The 19,133-nt window shown below is 39.7% G+C and overlaps 1 protein-coding gene and 12 non-coding genes across 13 annotated transcripts in view; all 13 read right to left on the bottom strand.

The window, feature by feature from the left end:
• The window catches only part of LOC119162118 (uncharacterized), a 231,908-nt gene that overhangs the window by 48,101 nt on the left and 164,674 nt on the right, over positions 1 to 19,133 (bottom strand). The window lies entirely within an intron of this gene.
• TRNAL-CAA (transfer RNA leucine (anticodon CAA)) lies at positions 948 to 1,020 on the bottom strand. The gene has a single exon. It is a non-coding gene; the product is annotated as a tRNA-Leu (tRNA).
• Positions 2,247 to 2,319, bottom strand: TRNAL-CAA (transfer RNA leucine (anticodon CAA)). Its single transcript has one exon. It is a non-coding gene; the product is annotated as a tRNA-Leu (tRNA).
• Positions 4,033 to 4,105, bottom strand: TRNAL-CAA (transfer RNA leucine (anticodon CAA)). Its single transcript has one exon. It is a non-coding gene; the product is annotated as a tRNA-Leu (tRNA).
• Positions 5,411 to 5,483, bottom strand: TRNAS-UGA (transfer RNA serine (anticodon UGA)). Its single transcript has one exon. It is a non-coding gene; the product is annotated as a tRNA-Ser (tRNA).
• On the bottom strand, positions 7,147 to 7,219 carry TRNAL-CAA (transfer RNA leucine (anticodon CAA)). The gene has a single exon. It is a non-coding gene; the product is annotated as a tRNA-Leu (tRNA).
• On the bottom strand, positions 9,346 to 9,418 carry TRNAL-CAA (transfer RNA leucine (anticodon CAA)). Its single transcript has one exon. It is a non-coding gene; the product is annotated as a tRNA-Leu (tRNA).
• TRNAL-CAA (transfer RNA leucine (anticodon CAA)) lies at positions 9,807 to 9,879 on the bottom strand. Its single transcript has one exon. It is a non-coding gene; the product is annotated as a tRNA-Leu (tRNA).
• TRNAL-CAA (transfer RNA leucine (anticodon CAA)) lies at positions 11,106 to 11,178 on the bottom strand. The gene has a single exon. It is a non-coding gene; the product is annotated as a tRNA-Leu (tRNA).
• On the bottom strand, positions 12,902 to 12,974 carry TRNAL-CAA (transfer RNA leucine (anticodon CAA)). Its single transcript has one exon. It is a non-coding gene; the product is annotated as a tRNA-Leu (tRNA).
• On the bottom strand, positions 14,280 to 14,352 carry TRNAS-UGA (transfer RNA serine (anticodon UGA)). The gene has a single exon. It is a non-coding gene; the product is annotated as a tRNA-Ser (tRNA).
• TRNAL-CAA (transfer RNA leucine (anticodon CAA)) lies at positions 16,016 to 16,088 on the bottom strand. The gene has a single exon. It is a non-coding gene; the product is annotated as a tRNA-Leu (tRNA).
• TRNAL-CAA (transfer RNA leucine (anticodon CAA)) lies at positions 18,215 to 18,287 on the bottom strand. The gene has a single exon. It is a non-coding gene; the product is annotated as a tRNA-Leu (tRNA).

A 19,133-nucleotide genomic window follows, 5' to 3' on the forward strand; every position in this document is an offset into this window, starting at 1 on the left:
ACCAATGGAATGTAAATAAGAAGAAAGAAGAAAGAAAATTGGATGAAAAAGTTACCAGCTGCTAGCAGGAATCGAACCTACGACCTTCGAATAGCGCGTTCGATGCTATAACCACTGAGCTACCACGGCGGCCTTCCCTCCATCCACTTTTTTGTGGTTTATATGTGAATTTGAGAAGTAGGAGTGACAGTCAGTGCCATCTATAAGCCATACAACGAGTGTGAAAACACTCTTATTCGCATGTTTGGCGTCACGTAGCACGTGAACCTATTATCAGCGGGCAGCTGATTAATTGTCCCTCTTATACAACCTAAACACACCAAGTCTGCCAGTACGAGACCCTCGTTCAGTGAAATAAGGGAGAGAAGTGTATACCTAAGGGCTAGTTTTTCCGCGTTTTAACACAATATAATTGAGATCTAACAGACAGTAATGCCAAGGAAAGTATAGGGGAAGATATTAGACCAAATTTTAATGTAAATACGAAGAAAAGTGGGTGAAAATATAAGTTGCCGTGGGATCCTGCCCACGGCAAGTTATCTTTTCACCCACTTTTCTTCGTATTTACATTAAAATTTGGTCTAATATCTTCCCTTATACTTTCCTTGGCATAAGGGTCTGTTCGATCTCATTAATATTGTGTAAGAAATCGGAAAAACGAACCCTTAGGTATACACTTCTTTCCTTATAAAAATATATATATATATATATATATATATATACATATATATATATATATATATATATATATATATATATATATATATATATATATATATATATAAGGGAAAGAAGTGTATACCTTAGGGCTCGTATTTCCGTGTTTTAACACAATATTAATGAGATATAACAGACAGTAATGCCAAGGAATCTACAGGGGAAGTTATTAGAACCAATGGAATGTAAATAAGAAGAAAGAAGAAAAAAAAGTGGATGAAAAACTTACCAGCCGTGAGCAGTAATCGAACCTACGACCTTCGAATATTGCGTTCGATGCTCTAACCACTGAGCTACCACGGCGGCCTTCCCTCCATCCACTGTTTGGAATTTATATGTGAATTTAGAAGTAGGAGTGACAGTCAGCGCCATCTATAAGCCAAACGACGAGTGTGAAAACACTCTTATTCGCATGTTTGGCGTCACGTAGCACGTGAACTTATTATGAGCGGGCAGCTGATTAATCGTCCCTGTTATACAACCTAAACACACCAAGTCTGCCATTACGAGACCCTCGTTCAATGAAATAAGGGAGAGAAGTGTATACTGAAGTGCTCGTATATCCGTGTTTTAACACAATAATAATGAGATATAACAGACAGTAATGCCAAGGAATGTACAGGGGAAGTTATTGTAACCAATGGAATGTAAATACAAAGAAAGAAGAAAGAAAAGTGGATGAAAAAATTACCAGCTGTGAGCAGGAATCGAACCTACGACCTTCGAATAACGCATTCGATGCTCTAACCACTGAGCTATCACAGCGGCCGTCCCTCCATCCACTGTTTGGGGTTTATATGTGAATTTTGAAGTAGGAGTGACAGTCAGCGCCATCTATAAGCCAAACAACGAGTGTGAAAACTCTTATGCCCATGTTTGGCGTCACGTAGCACGTGAACTTATTATGAGCGGGCAGCTGATTAATTGTCCCTCTTATACAACCTAAACACACCAAGTCTGCCATTACGAGACCCTCGTTCAATGAAATAAGGGAAAGAAGTGTATACCTAAGGGCTCGGTTTTCCGTGTTTTAACACAATATAATTGAGATCTAACAGACAGTAATGCCAAGGAAAGTATAGGGGAAGATATTAGATCAAATTTTAATGTAAATACGAAGAAAAGTGGGTGAAAATATAAGTTGCCTTGGGATCCTGTCCACGGCAAGTTATCTTTTCACTCACTTTTCTTCGTATTTACATTAAAATTTGGTCTAATATTTTCCCCTATACTTCCCTTGGCATTAGGGTCTGTTCGATCTCATTAATATTGTGTAAGAAATTGGAAAAACGAGCCCTTAGGTATACACTTCTTTCCTTATATATATATATATATATATATATATATATATATATATATATATATAAGGGAAAGAAGTGTATACCTTAGGGCTCGTATTTCCATGTTTTAACACAATATTAATGAGATATAACAGACAGTAATGCCAAGGAATCTACAGGGGAAGTTATTAGAACCAATGGAATGTAAATAAGAAGAAAGAAGAAAAAAAAGTGGATGAAAAACTTACCAGCCGTGAGCAGTATTCGAACCTACGACCTTCGAATATTGCGTTCGATGCTCTAACCACTGAGCTACCACGGCGGCCTTCCCTCCATCCACTGTTTGTAATTTATATGTGAATTTAGAAGTAGGAGTGACAGTCAGCGCCATCTATAAGCCAAACAACGAGTGTAAAACACTCTTATTCGCATATTTGGCGTCACGTAGCTCGTGAACTTATTATGAGTGGGCAGCTGAATTATTGTCCTTCTTATACAACCTAAACACACCAAGTCTGCCAGTACGAGACCCTCGTTCAGTGAAATAAGGGAGAGAAGTGTATACCTAAGGGCTCGTATTTCCGTGTTTTAACACAATATTAATGAGATATAACAGACAGTAATGCCAAGGAATGTACAGGGGAAGTTATTAGAACCAATGGAATGTAAATAAGAAGAAAGAAGAAAGAAAATTGGATGAAAAAGTTACCAGCTGCTAGCAGGAATCGAACCTACGACCTTCGAATAACGCGTTCGATGCTCTAATCACTGAGCTATCACAGCGGCCGTCCCTCAATCCACTGTTTGGGGTTTATATGTGAACTTAGAAGTAGGAGTGACAGTCAGCGCAATCTATAAGCCAAACAACGAGTGTGAAAAAACTCTTATTCGCATGTTTGGCGTCACGTAGCACGTGAACTTATTATGAGCGGGCAGCTGATTAATTGTCCCTCTTATACAATCTAAACACACCAAGTCTGCCAGTACGAGACCCTCGTTCAATGAAATAAGGGAGAGAAGTGTATACCTAAGGGCTCGTATTTCCGTGTTTTAACACAATAGTAATGAGATATAACAGACAGTAATGCCAAGGAATGTACAGGGGAAGTTATTAGAACCCATGGAATGTAAATAAGAAGAAAGAAGAAAGAAAAGTGGATGAAAAAATTACCAGCTGTGAGCAGGAATCGAACCTACGACCTTCGAATAACGCGTTCGATGCTCTAACCACTGAGCTATCACAGCGGCCGTCCCTCCATCCACTTTTTGAGCTTTATATGTGAATTTAGAAGTAGGAGTGACAGTCAGTGCCATCTATAAGCCAAACAACGAGTGTGAAAACACTCTTATTCGCATGTTTGGCGTCACGTAGCACGTGAACCTATTATCAGCGGGCAGCTGATTAATTGTCCCTCTTATACAACCTAAACACACCAAGTCTGGCAGTACGAGACCCTCGTTCAGTGAAATAAGGGAGAGAAGTGAATACCTAAGGGCTAGTTTTTCCGCGTTTTAACACAATATAATTGAGATCTAACAGACAGTAATGCCAAGGAAAGTATAGGGGAAGATATTAGACCAAATTTTAATGTATATACGAAGAAAAGTGGGTGAAAATATAAGTTGCCGTGGGATCCTGCCCACGGCAAGTTATCTTTTCACCCACTTTTCTTCGTATTTACATTAAAATTTGGTCTAATATCTTCCCTTATACTTTCCTTGGCATAAGGGTCTGTTCGATATCATTAATATTGTGTAAGAAATCGGAAAAACGAACCCTTAGGTATACACTTCTTTCCTTATATATATATATATATATATATATATATATATATATATATATATATATATATATATATATATATATATATAAGGGAAAGAAGTGTATACCTTAGGGCTCGTATTTCCGTGTTTTAACACAATATTAATGAGATATAACAGACAGTAATGCCAAGGAATCTACAGGGGAAGTTATTAGAACCAATGGAATGTAAATAAGAAGAAAGAAGAAAAAAAAGTGGATGAAAAACTTACCAGCCGTGAGCAGTAATCGAACCTACGACCTTCGAATATTGCGTTCGATGCTCTAACCACTGAGCTACCACGGCGGCCTTCCCTCCATCCAGTGTTTGGATTTTATATGTGAATTTAGAAGTAGGAGTGACAGTCAGCGCCATCTATAAGCCAAACAACGAGTGTGAAAACACTCTTATTCGCATGTTTGGCGTCACGTAGCACGTGAACTTATTATGAGCGGGCAGCTGATTAATTGTCCCTCTTATACAACCTAAACACACCAAGTCTGCCAGTACGAGACCCTCGTTCAATGAAATAAGAGAGAGAAGTGTAAACCTAAGGGGTCGTATTTCCGTGTTTTAACACAATATTAATGAGATATAACAGACAGTAATGCCAAGGAATGTACAGGGGAAGTTATTAGAACCAATAGAATGTAAATAAGAAGAAAGAAGAAAGAAAAGTGGATGAAAAACTTACCAGCCGTGAGCAGTAATCGAACCTACGACCTTCGAATATTGCGTTCGATGCTGTAACCACTGAGCTACCACGGCGGCCTTCCCTCCATCCCGTGTTTGGAATTTATATGTGAATTTAGAAGTAGGAGTGACAGTCAGCGCCATCTATAAGCCAAACAACGAGTGTGAAAACACTCTTATTCGCATGTTTGGCGTCACGTAGCACGTGAACTTTTAATGAGCGGGCAGCTGATTAATTGTCCCTCTTATAGAACCTAAACACACCAAGTCTGCCAGTACGAGACCCTCGTTCAATGAAATAAGAGAGAGAAGTGTATACCTAAGGGCTCGTATTTCCGTGTTTTAACATAATAATAATGAGATATAACAGACAGTAATGCCGAGGAATGTACAGAAGAAAATATTAGAACCAATGGAATGTAAATAAGAAGAAAGAAGAAAGAAAATTGGATGAAAAAGTTACCAGCTGCTAGCAGGAATCGAACCTACGACGTTCGAATAACGCGTTCGATGCTCTAATCACTGAGCTATCACAGCGGCCGTCCCTCAATCCACTGATTGGGGTTTATATGTGAACTTAGAAGTAGGAGTGACAGTCAGCGCCATTTATAAGCCAAACAACGAGTGTGAAAACACTCTTATTCGCATGTTTGGCGTCACGCAGCACGTGAACTTATTATGAGCGGGTGCTGATAAATTGTCCCTCTTATACAACCTAAACACACCAAGTCTGCCAGTACGAGACCATCGTTCAGTGAAATAAGAAAGAGAAGTGTATACCTAAGGGCTCGTATTTCCGTGTTTTAACACAATATTAATGAGATATAACAGACAGTAATGCCAAGGAATGTACAGAGGAAATTATTAGAACCAATGGAATGTAAATAATAAGATAGAAAAGTGGATGAAAAAATAACCAGCCGTGAGCAAGAATCGAACTTACGACCTTCGAATATCACGTTCGATGCTATAACCACTGAGCTACCACGGCGGCCTTCCCTCCATCCACTTTTTTTTGTTTATATGTGAATTTTGAAGTAGGAGTGTCAGTCAGCGCCATCTATAAGCCCAACGACAAGTGTGAATACATTCTTATGCGCATGTTTGGCGTCACGTAGCACGTGAACCTATTATCAGCGGGCAGCTGATTAATTGTCCCTCTTATACAACCTAAACACACAAAGTCTGCCAGTACGAGACCCTCGTTCAGTGAAATAAGGGAGAGAAGTGTATACCAAAGGGCTCGTATTTCCGTGTTTTAACACAATATTAATGAGATATAACAGACAGTAATGTCAAGGAATCTACAGGGGAAGTTATTAGAACCAATGGAATGTAAATAAGAAGAAATAGAAAAAAAAGTGGATGAAAAACTTACCAGCCGTGAGCAGTAATCAAACCTACGACCTTCGAATATTGCGTTCGATGCTCTAACCACTGAGCTACCACGGCGGCCTTCCCTCCATCCAATGTTTGGAATTTATATGTGAATTTAGAAGTAGGAGTGACAGTCAGCGCCATCTATAAGCCAAACGACGAGTGTGAAAACACTCTAATGCGCATGTTTGGCGTCACGTAGCACGTGAACTTATTATGAGCGGGCAGCTGATTAATCGTCCCTGTTATACAACCTAAACACACCAAGTCTGCCATTACGAGACCCTCGTTCAATGAAATAAGGGAGAGAAGTGTATACCTAAGGGCTCGTATATCCGTGTTTTAACACAATAATAATGAGATATAACAGACAGTAATGCCAAGGAATGTACAGGGGAAGTTATTGTAACCAATGGAATGTAAATACGAAGAAAGAAGAAAGAAAAGTGGATGAAAAAATTACCAGCTGTGAGCAGGAATCGAACCTACGACCTTCGAATAACGCATTCGATGCTCTAACCACTGAGCTATCACAGCGGCCGTCCTTCCATCCACTGTTTGGGGTTTATATGTGAATTTAGAAGTAGGAGTGACAGTCAGCGCCATCTATAAGCCAAACAACGAATGTGAAAACACTCTTATGCCCATGTTTGGCGTCACGTAGCACGTGAACTTATTATGAGCGGGCCGCTGATTAATTGTCCCTCTTATACAACCTAAACACACCAAGTCTGCCATTACGAGACCCTCGTTCAATGAAATAAGGGAAAGAAGTGTATACCTAAGGGCTCGGATTTCCGTGTTTTAACACAATATAATTGAGATCTAACAGACAGTAATGCCAAGGAAAGTATAGGGGAAGATATTAGATCAAATTTTAATGTAAATACGAAGAAAAGTGGGTGAAAATATAAGTTGCCTTGGGATCCTGCCCACGGCAAGTTATCTTTTCACCCACTTTTCTTCGTATTTACATTAAAATTTGGTCTAATATCTTCCCCTATACTTCCCTTGGCATTAGGGTCTGTTCGATCTCATTATTATTGTGTAAGAAATTGGAAAAACGAGCCCTTAGGTATACACTTCTTTCCTTAAATATATATATATATATATAAGGGAAAGAAGCGTATACCTTAGGGCTCGTATTTCCGTGTTTTAACACAACATTAATGAGATATAACAGACAGTAATGCCAAGGAATCTACAGGGGAAGTTATTAGAACCAATGGAATGTAAATAAGAAGAAAGAAGAAAAAAAAGTGGATGAAAAACTTACCAGCCGTGAGCAGTAATCGAACCTACGACCTTCGAATATTGCGTTCGATGCTCTAACCACTGAGCTACCACGGCGGCCTTCCCTCCATCCACTGTTTGGAATTTATATGTGAATTTAGAAGTAGGAGTGACAGTCAGCGCCATCTATAAGCCAAACAACGAGTGTTAAAACACTCTTATTCGCATGTTTGGCGTCACGTAGCACGTGAACTTATTATGAGTGGGCAGCTGAATTATTGTCCTTCTTATACAACCTAAACACACCAAGTCTGCCAGTACGAGACCCTCGTTCAGTGAAATAAGGGAGAGAAGTGTATACCTAAGGGCTCGTATTTCCGTGTTTTAACACAATATTATAGAGATATAACAGACAGTAATGCCAAGGAATGTACAGGGGAAGTTATTAGAACCAATGGAATGTAAATAAGAAGAAAGAAGAAAGAAAAGTAGATGAAAAAGTTACCAGCTGTGAGCAGGAATCGAACCTACGACCTTCGAATAACGCGTTCGATGCTCTAACCACTGAGCTATCACAGCGGCCGTCCCTCCATCCACTTTTTGGGCTTTATATGTGAATTTAGAAGTAGGAGTGACAGTCAGCGCCATCTATAAGCCAAACAACGAGTGTGAAAACACTCTAATTCGCATGTTTGGCGTCACGTAGCACGTGAAATTATTATGAGCGGGCAGCTGATTAATTTTCCCTCTTATACAACCTAAACACACCATGTCTGCCAGTACGAGACCCTCGTTCAGTGAAATAAATAAGGGAGAGAAGTGTATACCTAAGGGCTCGTATTTCCGTGTTTTAACACAATATATGGAGATATAACAGACAGTAATGCCAAGTAATGTACAGAGGAAGTTATTAAAACCAATGGAATGTAAATAAGAAGAAAGAAGAAAGAAAAGTGGATGAAAAATTTACCAGATGTGAGCAAGAATCGAACTTACGACCTTCGAATAACGCGTTCGATGCTCTAACCACTGAGCTACCACAGCGGCCTTCCCTCCATCCACTTTTTTTTTGGTTTATATGTGAATTTTGAAGTAGGAGTGACAGTCAGTGCCATCTATAAGCCAAACGACGAGTGGGAAAACACTCTTATTCGCATGTTTGGCGTCACGTAGCACGTGAACCTATTATCAGCGGGCAGCTGATTAATTGTACCTCTTATACAACCTAAACACACCAAGTCTGCCAGTACGAGACCCTCGTTCAGTGAAATAAGGGAGAGAAGTGTATACCTAAGGGCTCGTATTTCCGTGTTTTAACACAATATTAATGAGATATAACAGACAGTAATGCCAAGGAATCTACAGGGGAAGTTATTAGAACCAATGGAATGTAAAAAAGAAGAAAGAAGAAAAAAAGTGGATGAAAAACTTACCAGCCGTGAGCAGTAATCGAACCTACGACCTTCGAATATTGCATTCGATGCTCTAACCACTGAGCTATCACAGCGGCCGTCCCTACATCCACTGTTCGGGGTTTATATGTGAATTTAGAAGTAGGAGTGACAGTCAGCGCCATCTATAAGCCAAACAACGAGTGTGAAAACACTCTTATGCGCATGTTTGGCGTCACGTAGCACGTGAACTTATTATGAGCGGGCAGCTGATTAATTGTCCCTCTTATACAACCTAAACATACCAAGTCTGCCATTACGAGACCCTCGTTCAATGAAATAAGGGAAAGAAGTGTATACCTAAGGGCTCGTTTTTCCGTGTTTTAACACAATATAATTGAGCTCTAACAGACAGTAATGCCAAGGAAAGTATAGGGGAAGATATTAGATCAAATTTTAATGTAAATACGAAGAAAAGTGGGTGAAAATATAAGTTGCCTTGGGATCCTGCCCACGGCAAGTTATCTTTTCACCCACTTTTCTTCGTATTTACATTAAAATTTGGTCTAATATCTTCCCCTATACTTCCCTTGGCATTAGGGTCTGTTCGATCTCATTAATATTGTGTAAGAAATTGGAAAAACGAGCCCTTAGGTATACACTTCTTTCCCTAAATATATATATATATAAGGGAAAGAAGCGTATACCTTAGGGCTCGTATTTCCGTGTTTTAACACAATATTAATGAGATATAACAGACAGTAATGCCAAGGAATCTACAGGGGAAGTTATTAGAACCAATGGAATGTAAATAAGAAGAAAGAAGAAAAAAAAGTGGATGAAAAACTTACCAGCCGTGAGCAGTAATCGAACCTACGACCTTCGAATATTGCGTTCGATGCTCTAACCACTGAGCTACCACGGCGGCCTTCCCTCCATCCACTGTTTGTAATTTATATGTGAATTTAGAAGTAGGAGTGACAGTCAGCGCCATCTATAAGCCAAACAACGAGTGTAAAACACTCTTATTCGCATATTTGGCGTCACGTAGCTCGTGAACTTATTATGAGTGGGCAGCTGAATTATTGTCCTTCTTATACAACCTAAACACACCAAGTCTGCCAGTACGAGACCCTCGTTCAGTGAAATAAGGGAGAGAAGTGTATACCTAAGGGCTCGTATTTCCGTGTTTTAACACAATATTAATGAGATATAACAGACAGTAATGCCAAGGAATGTACAGGGGAAGTTATTAGAACCAATGGAATGTAAATAAGAAGAAAGAAGAAAAAAAAGTGGATGAAAAACTTACCAGCCGTGAGCAGTAATCGAACCTACGACCTTCGAATATTGCGTTCGATGCTCTAACCACTGAGCTACCACGGCGGCCTTCCCTCCATCCACTGTTTGGAATTTATATGTGAATTTAGAAGTAGGAGTGACAGTCAGCGCCATCTATAAGCCAAACGACGAGTGTGAAAACACTCTTATTCGCATGTTTGGCGTCACGTAGCACGTGAACTTATTATGAGCGGGCAGCTGATTAATCGTCCCTGTTATACAACCTAAACACACCAAGTCTGCCATTACGAGACCCTCGTTCAATGAAATAAGGGAGAGAAGTGTATACTGAAGTGCTCGTATATCCGTGTTTTAACACAATAATAATGAGATATAACAGACAGTAATGCCAAGGAATGTACAGGGGAAGTTATTGTAACCAATGGAATGTAAATACAAAGAAAGAAGAAAGAAAAGTGGATGAAAAAATTACCAGCTGTGAGCAGGAATCGAACCTACGACCTTCGAATAACGCATTCGATGCTCTAACCACTGAGCTATCACAGCGGCCGTCCCTCCATCCACTGTTTGGGGTTTATATGTGAATTTTGAAGTAGGAGTGACAGTCAGCGCCATCTATAAGCCAAACAACGAGTGTGAAAACTCTTATGCCCATGTTTGGCGTCACGTAGCACGTGAACTTATTATGAGCGGGCAGCTGATTAATTGTCCCTCTTATACAACCTAAACACACCAAGTCTGCCATTACGAGACCCTCGTTCAATGAAATAAGGGAAAGAAGTGTATACCTAAGGGCTCGGTTTTCCGTGTTTTAACACAATATAATTGAGATCTAACAGACAGTAATGCCAAGGAAAGTATAGGGGAAGATATTAGATCAAATTTTAATGTAAATACGAAGAAAAGTGGGTGAAAATATAAGTTGCCTTGGGATCCTGTCCACGGCAAGTTATCTTTTCACTCACTTTTCTTCGTATTTACATTAAAATTTGGTCTAATATTTTCCCCTATACTTCCCTTGGCATTAGGGTCTGTTCGATCTCATTAATATTGTGTAAGAAATTGGAAAAACGAGCCCTTAGGTATACACTTCTTTCCTTATATATATATATATATATATATATATATATATATATATATATATATAAGGGAAAGAAGTGTATACCTTAGGGCTCGTATTTCCATGTTTTAACACAATATTAATGAGATATAACAGACAGTAATGCCAAGGAATCTACAGGGGAAGTTATTAGAACCAATGGAATGTAAATAAGAAGAAAGAAGAAAAAAAAGTGGATGAAAAACTTACCAGCCGTGAGCAGTATTCGAACCTACGACCTTCGAATATTGCGTTCGATGCTCTAACCACTGAGCTACCACGGCGGCCTTCCCTCCATCCACTGTTTGTAATTTATATGTGAATTTAGAAGTAGGAGTGACAGTCAGCGCCATCTATAAGCCAAACAACGAGTGTAAAACACTCTTATTCGCATATTTGGCGTCACGTAGCTCGTGAACTTATTATGAGTGGGCAGCTGAATTATTGTCCTTCTTATACAACCTAAACACACCAAGTCTGCCAGTACGAGACCCTCGTTCAGTGAAATAAGGGAGAGAAGTGTATACCTAAGGGCTCGTATTTCCGTGTTTTAACACAATATTAATGAGATATAACAGACAGTAATGCCAAGGAATGTACAGGGGAAGTTATTAGAACCAATGGAATGTAAATAAGAAGAAAGAAGAAAGAAAATTGGATGAAAAAGTTACCAGCTGCTAGCAGGAATCGAACCTACGACCTTCGAATAACGCGTTCGATGCTCTAATCACTGAGCTATCACAGCGGCCGTCCCTCAATCCACTGTTTGGGGTTTATATGTGAACTTAGAAGTAGGAGTGACAGTCAGCGCAATCTATAAGCCAAACAACGAGTGTGAAAAAACTCTTATTCGCATGTTTGGCGTCACGTAGCACGTGAACTTATTATGAGCGGGCAGCTGATTAATTGTCCCTCTTATACAATCTAAACACACCAAGTCTGCCAGTACGAGACCCTCGTTCAATGAAATAAGGGAGAGAAGTGTATACCTAAGGGCTCGTATTTCCGTGTTTTAACACAATAGTAATGAGATATAACAGACAGTAATGCCAAGGAATGTACAGGGGAAGTTATTAGAACCCATGGAATGTAAATAAGAAGAAAGAAGAAAGAAAAGTGGATGAAAAAATTACCAGCTGTGAGCAGGAATCGAACCTACGACCTTCGAATAACGCGTTCGATGCTCTAACCACTGAGCTATCACAGCGGCCGTCCCTCCATCCACTTTTTGAGCTTTATATGTGAATTTAGAAGTAGGAGTGACAGTCAGTGCCATCTATAAGCCAAACAACGAGTGTGAAAACACTCTTATTCGCATGTTTGGCGTCACGTAGCACGTGAACCTATTATCAGCGGGCAGCTGATTAATTGTCCCTCTTATACAACCTAAACACACCAAGTCTGGCAGTACGAGACCCTCGTTCAGTGAAATAAGGGAGAGAAGTGAATACCTAAGGGCTAGTTTTTCCGCGTTTTAACACAATATAATTGAGATCTAACAGACAGTAATGCCAAGGAAAGTATAGGGGAAGATATTAGACCAAATTTTAATGTATATACGAAGAAAAGTGGGTGAAAATATAAGTTGCCGTGGGATCCTGCCCACGGCAAGTTATCTTTTCACCCACTTTTCTTCGTATTTACATTAAAATTTGGTCTAATATCTTCCCTTATACTTTCCTTGGCATAAGGGTCTGTTCGATATCATTAATATTGTGTAAGAAATCGGAAAAACGAACCCTTAGGTATACACTTCTTTCCTTATATATATATATATATATATATATATATATATATATATATATATATATATATATATATATATATATATATATATATATATAAGGGAAAGAAGTGTATACCTTAGGGCTCGTATTTCCGTGTTTTAACACAATATTAATGAGATATAACTGACAGTAATGCCAAGGAATCTACAGGGGAAGTTATTAGAACCAATGGAATGTAAATAAGAAGAAAGAAGAAAAAAAAGTGGATGAAAAACTTACCAGCCGTGAGCAGTAATCGAACCTACGACCTTCGAATATTGCGTTCGATGCTCTAACCACTGAGCTACCACGGCGGCCTTCCCTCCATCCAGTGTTTGGATTTTATATGTGAATTTAGAAGTAGGAGTGACAGTCAGCGCCATCTATAAGCCAAACAACGAGTGTGAAAACACTCTTATTCGCATGTTTGGCGTCACGTAGCACGTGAACTTATTATGAGCGGGCAGCTGATTAATTGTCCCTCTTATACAACCTAAACACACCAAGTCTGCCAGTACGAGACCCTCGTTCAATGAAATAAGAGAGAGAAGTGTAAACCTAAGGGGTCGTATTTCCGTGTTTTAACACAATATTAATGAGATATAACAGACAGTAATGCCAAGGAATGTACAGGGGAAGTTATTAGAACCAATAGAATGTAAATAAGAAGAAAGAAGAAAGAAAAGTGGATGAAAAACTTACCAGCCGTGAGCAGTAATCGAACCTACGACCTTCGAATATTGCGTTCGATGCTGTAACCACTGAGCTACCACGGCGGCCTTCCCTCCATCCCGTGTTTGGAATTTATATGTGAATTTAGAAGTAGGAGTGACAGTCAGCGCCATCTATAAGCCAAACAACGAGTGTGAAAACACTCTTATTCGCATGTTTGGCGTCACGTAGCACGTGAACTTTTAATGAGCGGGCAGCTGATTAATTGTCCCTCTTATAGAACCTAAACACACCAAGTCTGCCAGTACGAGACCCTCGTTCAATGAAATAAGAGAGAGAAGTGTATACCTAAGGGCTCGTATTTCCGTGTTTTAACATAATAATAATGAGATATAACAGACAGTAATGCCGAGGAATGTACAGAAGAAAATATTAGAACCAATGGAATGTAAATAAGAAGAAAGAAGAAAGAAAATTGGATGAAAAAGTTACCAGCTGCTAGCAGGAATCGAACCTACGACGTTCGAATAACGCGTTCGATGCTCTAATCACTGAGCTATCACAGCGGCCGTCCCTCAATCCACTGATTGGGGTTTATATGTGAACTTAGAAGTAGGAGTGACAGTCAGCGCCATTTATAAGCCAAACAACGAGTGTGAAAACACTCTTATTCGCATGTTTGGCGTCACGCAGCACGTGAACTTATTATGAGCGGGTGCTGATAAATTGTCCCTCTTATACAACCTAAACACACCAAGTCTGCCAGTACGAGACCATCGTTCAGTGAAATAAGAAAGAGAAGTGTATACCTAAGGGCTCGTATTTCCGTGTTTTAACACAATATTAATGAGATATAACAGACAGTAATGCCAAGGAATGTACAGAGGAAATTATTAGAACCAATGGAATGTAAATAATAAGATAGAAAAGTGGATGAAAAAATAACCAGCCGTGAGCAAGAATCGAACTTACGACCTTCGAATATCACGTTCGATGCTATAACCACTGAGCTACCACGGCGGCCTTCCCTCCATCCACTTTTTTTTGTTTATATGTGAATTTTGAAGTAGGAGTGTCAGTCAGCGCCATCTATAAGCCCAACGACAAGTGTGAATACATTCTTATGCGCATGTTTGGCGTCACGTAGCACGTGAACCTATTATCAGCGGGCAGCTGATTAATTGTCCCTCTTATACAACCTAAACACACAAAGTCTGCCAGTACGAGACCCTCGTTCAGTGAAATAAGGGAGAGAAGTGTATACCAAAGGGCTCGTATTTCCGTGTTTTAACACAATATTAATGAGATATAACAGACAGTAATGTCAAGGAATCTACAGGGGAAGTTATTAGAACCAATGGAATGTAAATAAGAAGAAATAGAAAAAAAAGTGGATGAAAAACTTACCAGCCGTGAGCAGTAATCAAACCTACGACCTTCGAATATTGCGTTCGATGCTCTAACCACTGAGCTACCACGGCGGCCTTCCCTCCATCCAATGTTTGGAATTTATATGTGAATTTAGAAGTAGGAGTGACAGTCAGCGCCATCTATAAGCCAAACGACGAGTGTGAAAACACTCTAATGCGCATGTTTGGCGTCACGTAGCACGTGAACTTATTATGAGCGGGCAGCTGATTAATCGTCCCTGTTATACAACCTAAACACACCAAGTCTGCCATTACGAGACCCTCGTTCAATGAAATAAGGGAGAGAAGTGTATACCTAAGGGCTCGTATATCCGTGTTTTAACACAATAATAATGAGATATAACAGACAGTAATGCCAAGGAATGTACAGGGGAAGTTATTGTAACCAATGGAATGTAAATACGAAGAAAGAAGAAAGAAAAGTGGATGAAAAAATTACCAGCTGTGAGCAGGAATCGAACCTACGACCTTCGAATAACGCATTCGATGCTCTAACCACTGAGCTATCACAGCGGCCGTCCTTCCATCCACTGTTTGGGGTTTATATGTGAATTTAGAAGTAGGAGTGACAGTCAGCGCCATCTATAAGCCAAACAACGAATGTGAAAACACTCTTATGCCCATGTTTGGCGTCACGTAGCACGTGAACTTATTATGAGCGGGCCGCTGATTAATTGTCCCTCTTATACAACCTAAACACACCAAGTCTGCCATTACGAGACCCTCGTTCAATGAAATAAGGGAAAGAAGTGTATACCTAAGGGCTCGGATTTCCGTGTTTTAACACAATATAATTGAGATCTAACAGACAGTAATGCCAAGGAAAGTATAGGGGAAGATATTAGATCAAATTTTAATGTAAATACGAAGAAAAGTGGGTGAAAATATAAGTTGCCTTGGGATCCTGCCCACGGCAAGTTATCTTTTCACCCACTTTTCTTCGTATTTACATTAAAATTTGGTCTAATATCTTCCCCTATACTTCCCTTGGCATTAGGGTCTGTTCGATCTCATTATTATTGTGTAAGAAATTGGAAAAACGAGCCCTTAGGTATACACTTCTTTCCTTAAATATATATATATATATATAAGGGAAAGAAGCGTATACCTTAGGGCTCGTATTTCCGTGTTTTAACACAACATTAATGAGATATAACAGACAGTAATGCCAAGGAATCTACAGGGGAAGTTATTAGAACCAATGGAATGTAAATAAGAAGAAAGAAGAAAAAAAAGTGGATGAAAAACTTACCAGCCGTGAGCAGTAATCGAACCTACGACCTTCGAATATTGCGTTCGATGCTCTAACCACTGAGCTACCACGGCGGCCTTCCCTCCATCCACTGTTTGGAATTTATATGTGAATTTAGAAGTAGGAGTGACAGTCAGCGCCATCTATAAGCCAAACAACGAGTGTTAAAACACTCTTATTCGCATGTTTGGCGTCACGTAGCACGTGAACTTATTATGAGTGGGCAGCTGAATTATTGTCCTTCTTATACAACCTAAACACACCAAGTCTGCCAGTACGAGACCCTCGTTCAGTGAAATAAGGGAGAGAAGTGTATACCTAAGGGCTCGTATTTCCGTGTTTTAACACAATATTATAGAGATATAACAGACAGTAATGCCAAGGAATGTACAGGGGAAGTTATTAGAACCAATGGAATGTAAATAAGAAGAAAGAAGAAAGAAAAGTAGATGAAAAAGTTACCAGCTGTGAGCAGGAATCGAACCTACGACCTTCGAATAACGCGTTCGATGCTCTAACCACTGAGCTATCACAGCGGCCGTCCCTCCATCCACTTTTTGGGCTTTATATGTGAATTTAGAAGTAGGAGTGACAGTCAGCGCCATCTATAAGCCAAACAACGAGTGTGAAAACACTCTAATTCGCATGTTTGGCGTCACGTAGCACGTGAAATTATTATGAGCGGGCAGCTGATTAATTTTCCCTCTTATACAACCTAAACACACCATGTCTGCCAGTACGAGACCCTCGTTCAGTGAAATAAATAAGGGAGAGAAGTGTATACCTAAGGGCTCGTATTTCCGTGTTTTAACACAATATATGGAGATATAACAGACAGTAATGCCAAGTAATGTACAGAGGAAGTTATTAAAACCAATGGAATGTAAATAAGAAGAAAGAAGAAAGAAAAGTGGATGAAAAATTTACCAGATGTGAGCAAGAATCGAACTTACGACCTTCGAATAACGCGTTCGATGCTCTAACCACTGAGCTACCACAGCGGCCTTCCCTCCATCCACTTTTTTTTTGGTTTATATGTGAATTTTGAAGTAGGAGTGACAGTCAGTGCCATCTATAAGCCAAACGACGAGTGGGAAAACACTCTTATTCGCATGTTTGGCGTCACGTAGCACGTGAACCTATTATCAGCGGGCAGCTGATTAATTGTACCTCTTATACAACCTAAACACACCAAGTCTGCCAGTACGAGACCCTCGTTCAGTGAAATAAGGGAGAGAAGTGTATACCTAAGGGCTCGTATTTCCGTGTTTTAACACAATATTAATGAGATATAACAGACAGTAATGCCAAGGAATCTACAGGGGAAGTTATTAGAACCAATGGAATGTAAAAAAGAAGAAAGAAGAAAAAAAGTGGATGAAAAACTTACCAGCCGTGAGCAGTAATCGAACCTACGACCTTCGAATATTGCATTCGATGCTCTAACCACTGAGCTATCACAGCGGCCGTCCCTACATCCACTGTTCGGGGTTTATATGTGAATTTAGAAGTAGGAGTGACAGTCAGCGCCATCTATAAGCCAAACAACGAGTGTGAAAACACTCTTATGCGCATGTTTGGCGTCACGTAGCACGTGAACTTATTATGAGCGGGCAGCTGATTAATTGTCCCTCTTATACAACCTAAACATACCAAGTCTGCCATTACGAGACCCTCGTTCAATGAAATAAGGGAAAGAAGTGTATACCTAAGGGCTCGTTTTTCCGTGTTTTAACACAATATAATTGAGCTCTAACAGACAGTAATGCCAAGGAAAGTATAGGGGAAGATATTAGATCAAATTTTAATGTAAATACGAAGAAAAGTGGGTGAAAATATAAGTTGCCTTGGGATCCTGCCCACGGCAAGTTATCTTTTCACCCACTTTTCTTCGTATTTACATTAAAATTTGGTCTAATATCTTCCCCTATACTTCCCTTGGCATTAGGGTCTGTTCGATCTCATTAATATTGTGTAAGAAATTGGAAAAACGAGCCCTTAGGTATACACTTCTTTCCCTAAATATATATATATATAAGGGAAAGAAGCGTATACCTTAGGGCTCGTATTTCCGTGTTTTAACACAATATTAATGAGATATAACAGACAGTAATGCCAAGGAATCTACAGGGGAAGTTATTAGAACCAATGGAATGTAAATAAGAAGAAAGAAGAAAAAAAAGTGGATGAAAAACTTACCAGCCGTGAGCAGTAATCGAACCTACGACCTTCGAATATTGCGTTCGATGCTCTAACCACTGAGCTACCACGGCGGCCTTCCCTCCATCCACTGTTTGGAATTTATATGTGAAGTTAGAAGTAGGAGTGACAGTCAGCGCCATCTATAAGCCAAACAACGAGTGTTAAAACACTCTTATTCGCATGTTTGGCGTCACGTAGCACGTGAACTTATTATGAGTGGGCAGCTGAATTATTGTCCTTCTTATACAACCTAAACACACCAAGTCTGCCAGTACGAGACCCTCGTTCAGTGAAATAAGGGAGAGAAGTGTATACCTAAGGGCTCGTATTTCCGTGTTTTAACACAATATTATAGAGATATAACAGACAGTAATGCCAAGGAATGTACAGGGGAAGTTATTAGAACCAATGGAATGTAAATAAGAAGAAAGAAGAAAGAAAAGTAGATGAAAAAGTTACCAGCTGTGAGCAGGAATCGAACCTACGACCTTCGAATAACGCGTTCGATGCTCTAACCACTGAGCTATCACAGCGGCCGTCCCTCCATCCACTTTTTGGGCTTTATATGTGAATTTAGAAGTAGGAGTGACAGTCAGCGCCATCTATAAGCCAAACAACGAGTGTGAAAACACTCTAATTCGCATGTTTTGCGTCACGTAGCACGTGAAATTATTATGAGCGGGCAGCTGATTTATTGTCCCTCTTATACAACCGTAACACACCAAGTCTGCCAGTACGAGACCCTCGTTCAGTGAAATAAATAAGGGAGAGAAGTGTATACCTAAGGGCTCGTATTTCCGTGTTTTAACACAATATATGGAGATATAACAGACAGTAATGCCAAGGAATGTACAGGGGAAGTTATTAGAACCAATGGAATGTAAATAAGAAGAAAGAAGAAAGAAAATTGGATGAAA

This window comes from Rhipicephalus microplus, chromosome 3, assembly GCF_043290135.1.
Source record: "Rhipicephalus microplus isolate Deutch F79 chromosome 3, USDA_Rmic, whole genome shotgun sequence".
NCBI classification, from domain to species: Eukaryota; Metazoa; Arthropoda; class Arachnida; order Ixodida; family Ixodidae; genus Rhipicephalus; species Rhipicephalus microplus.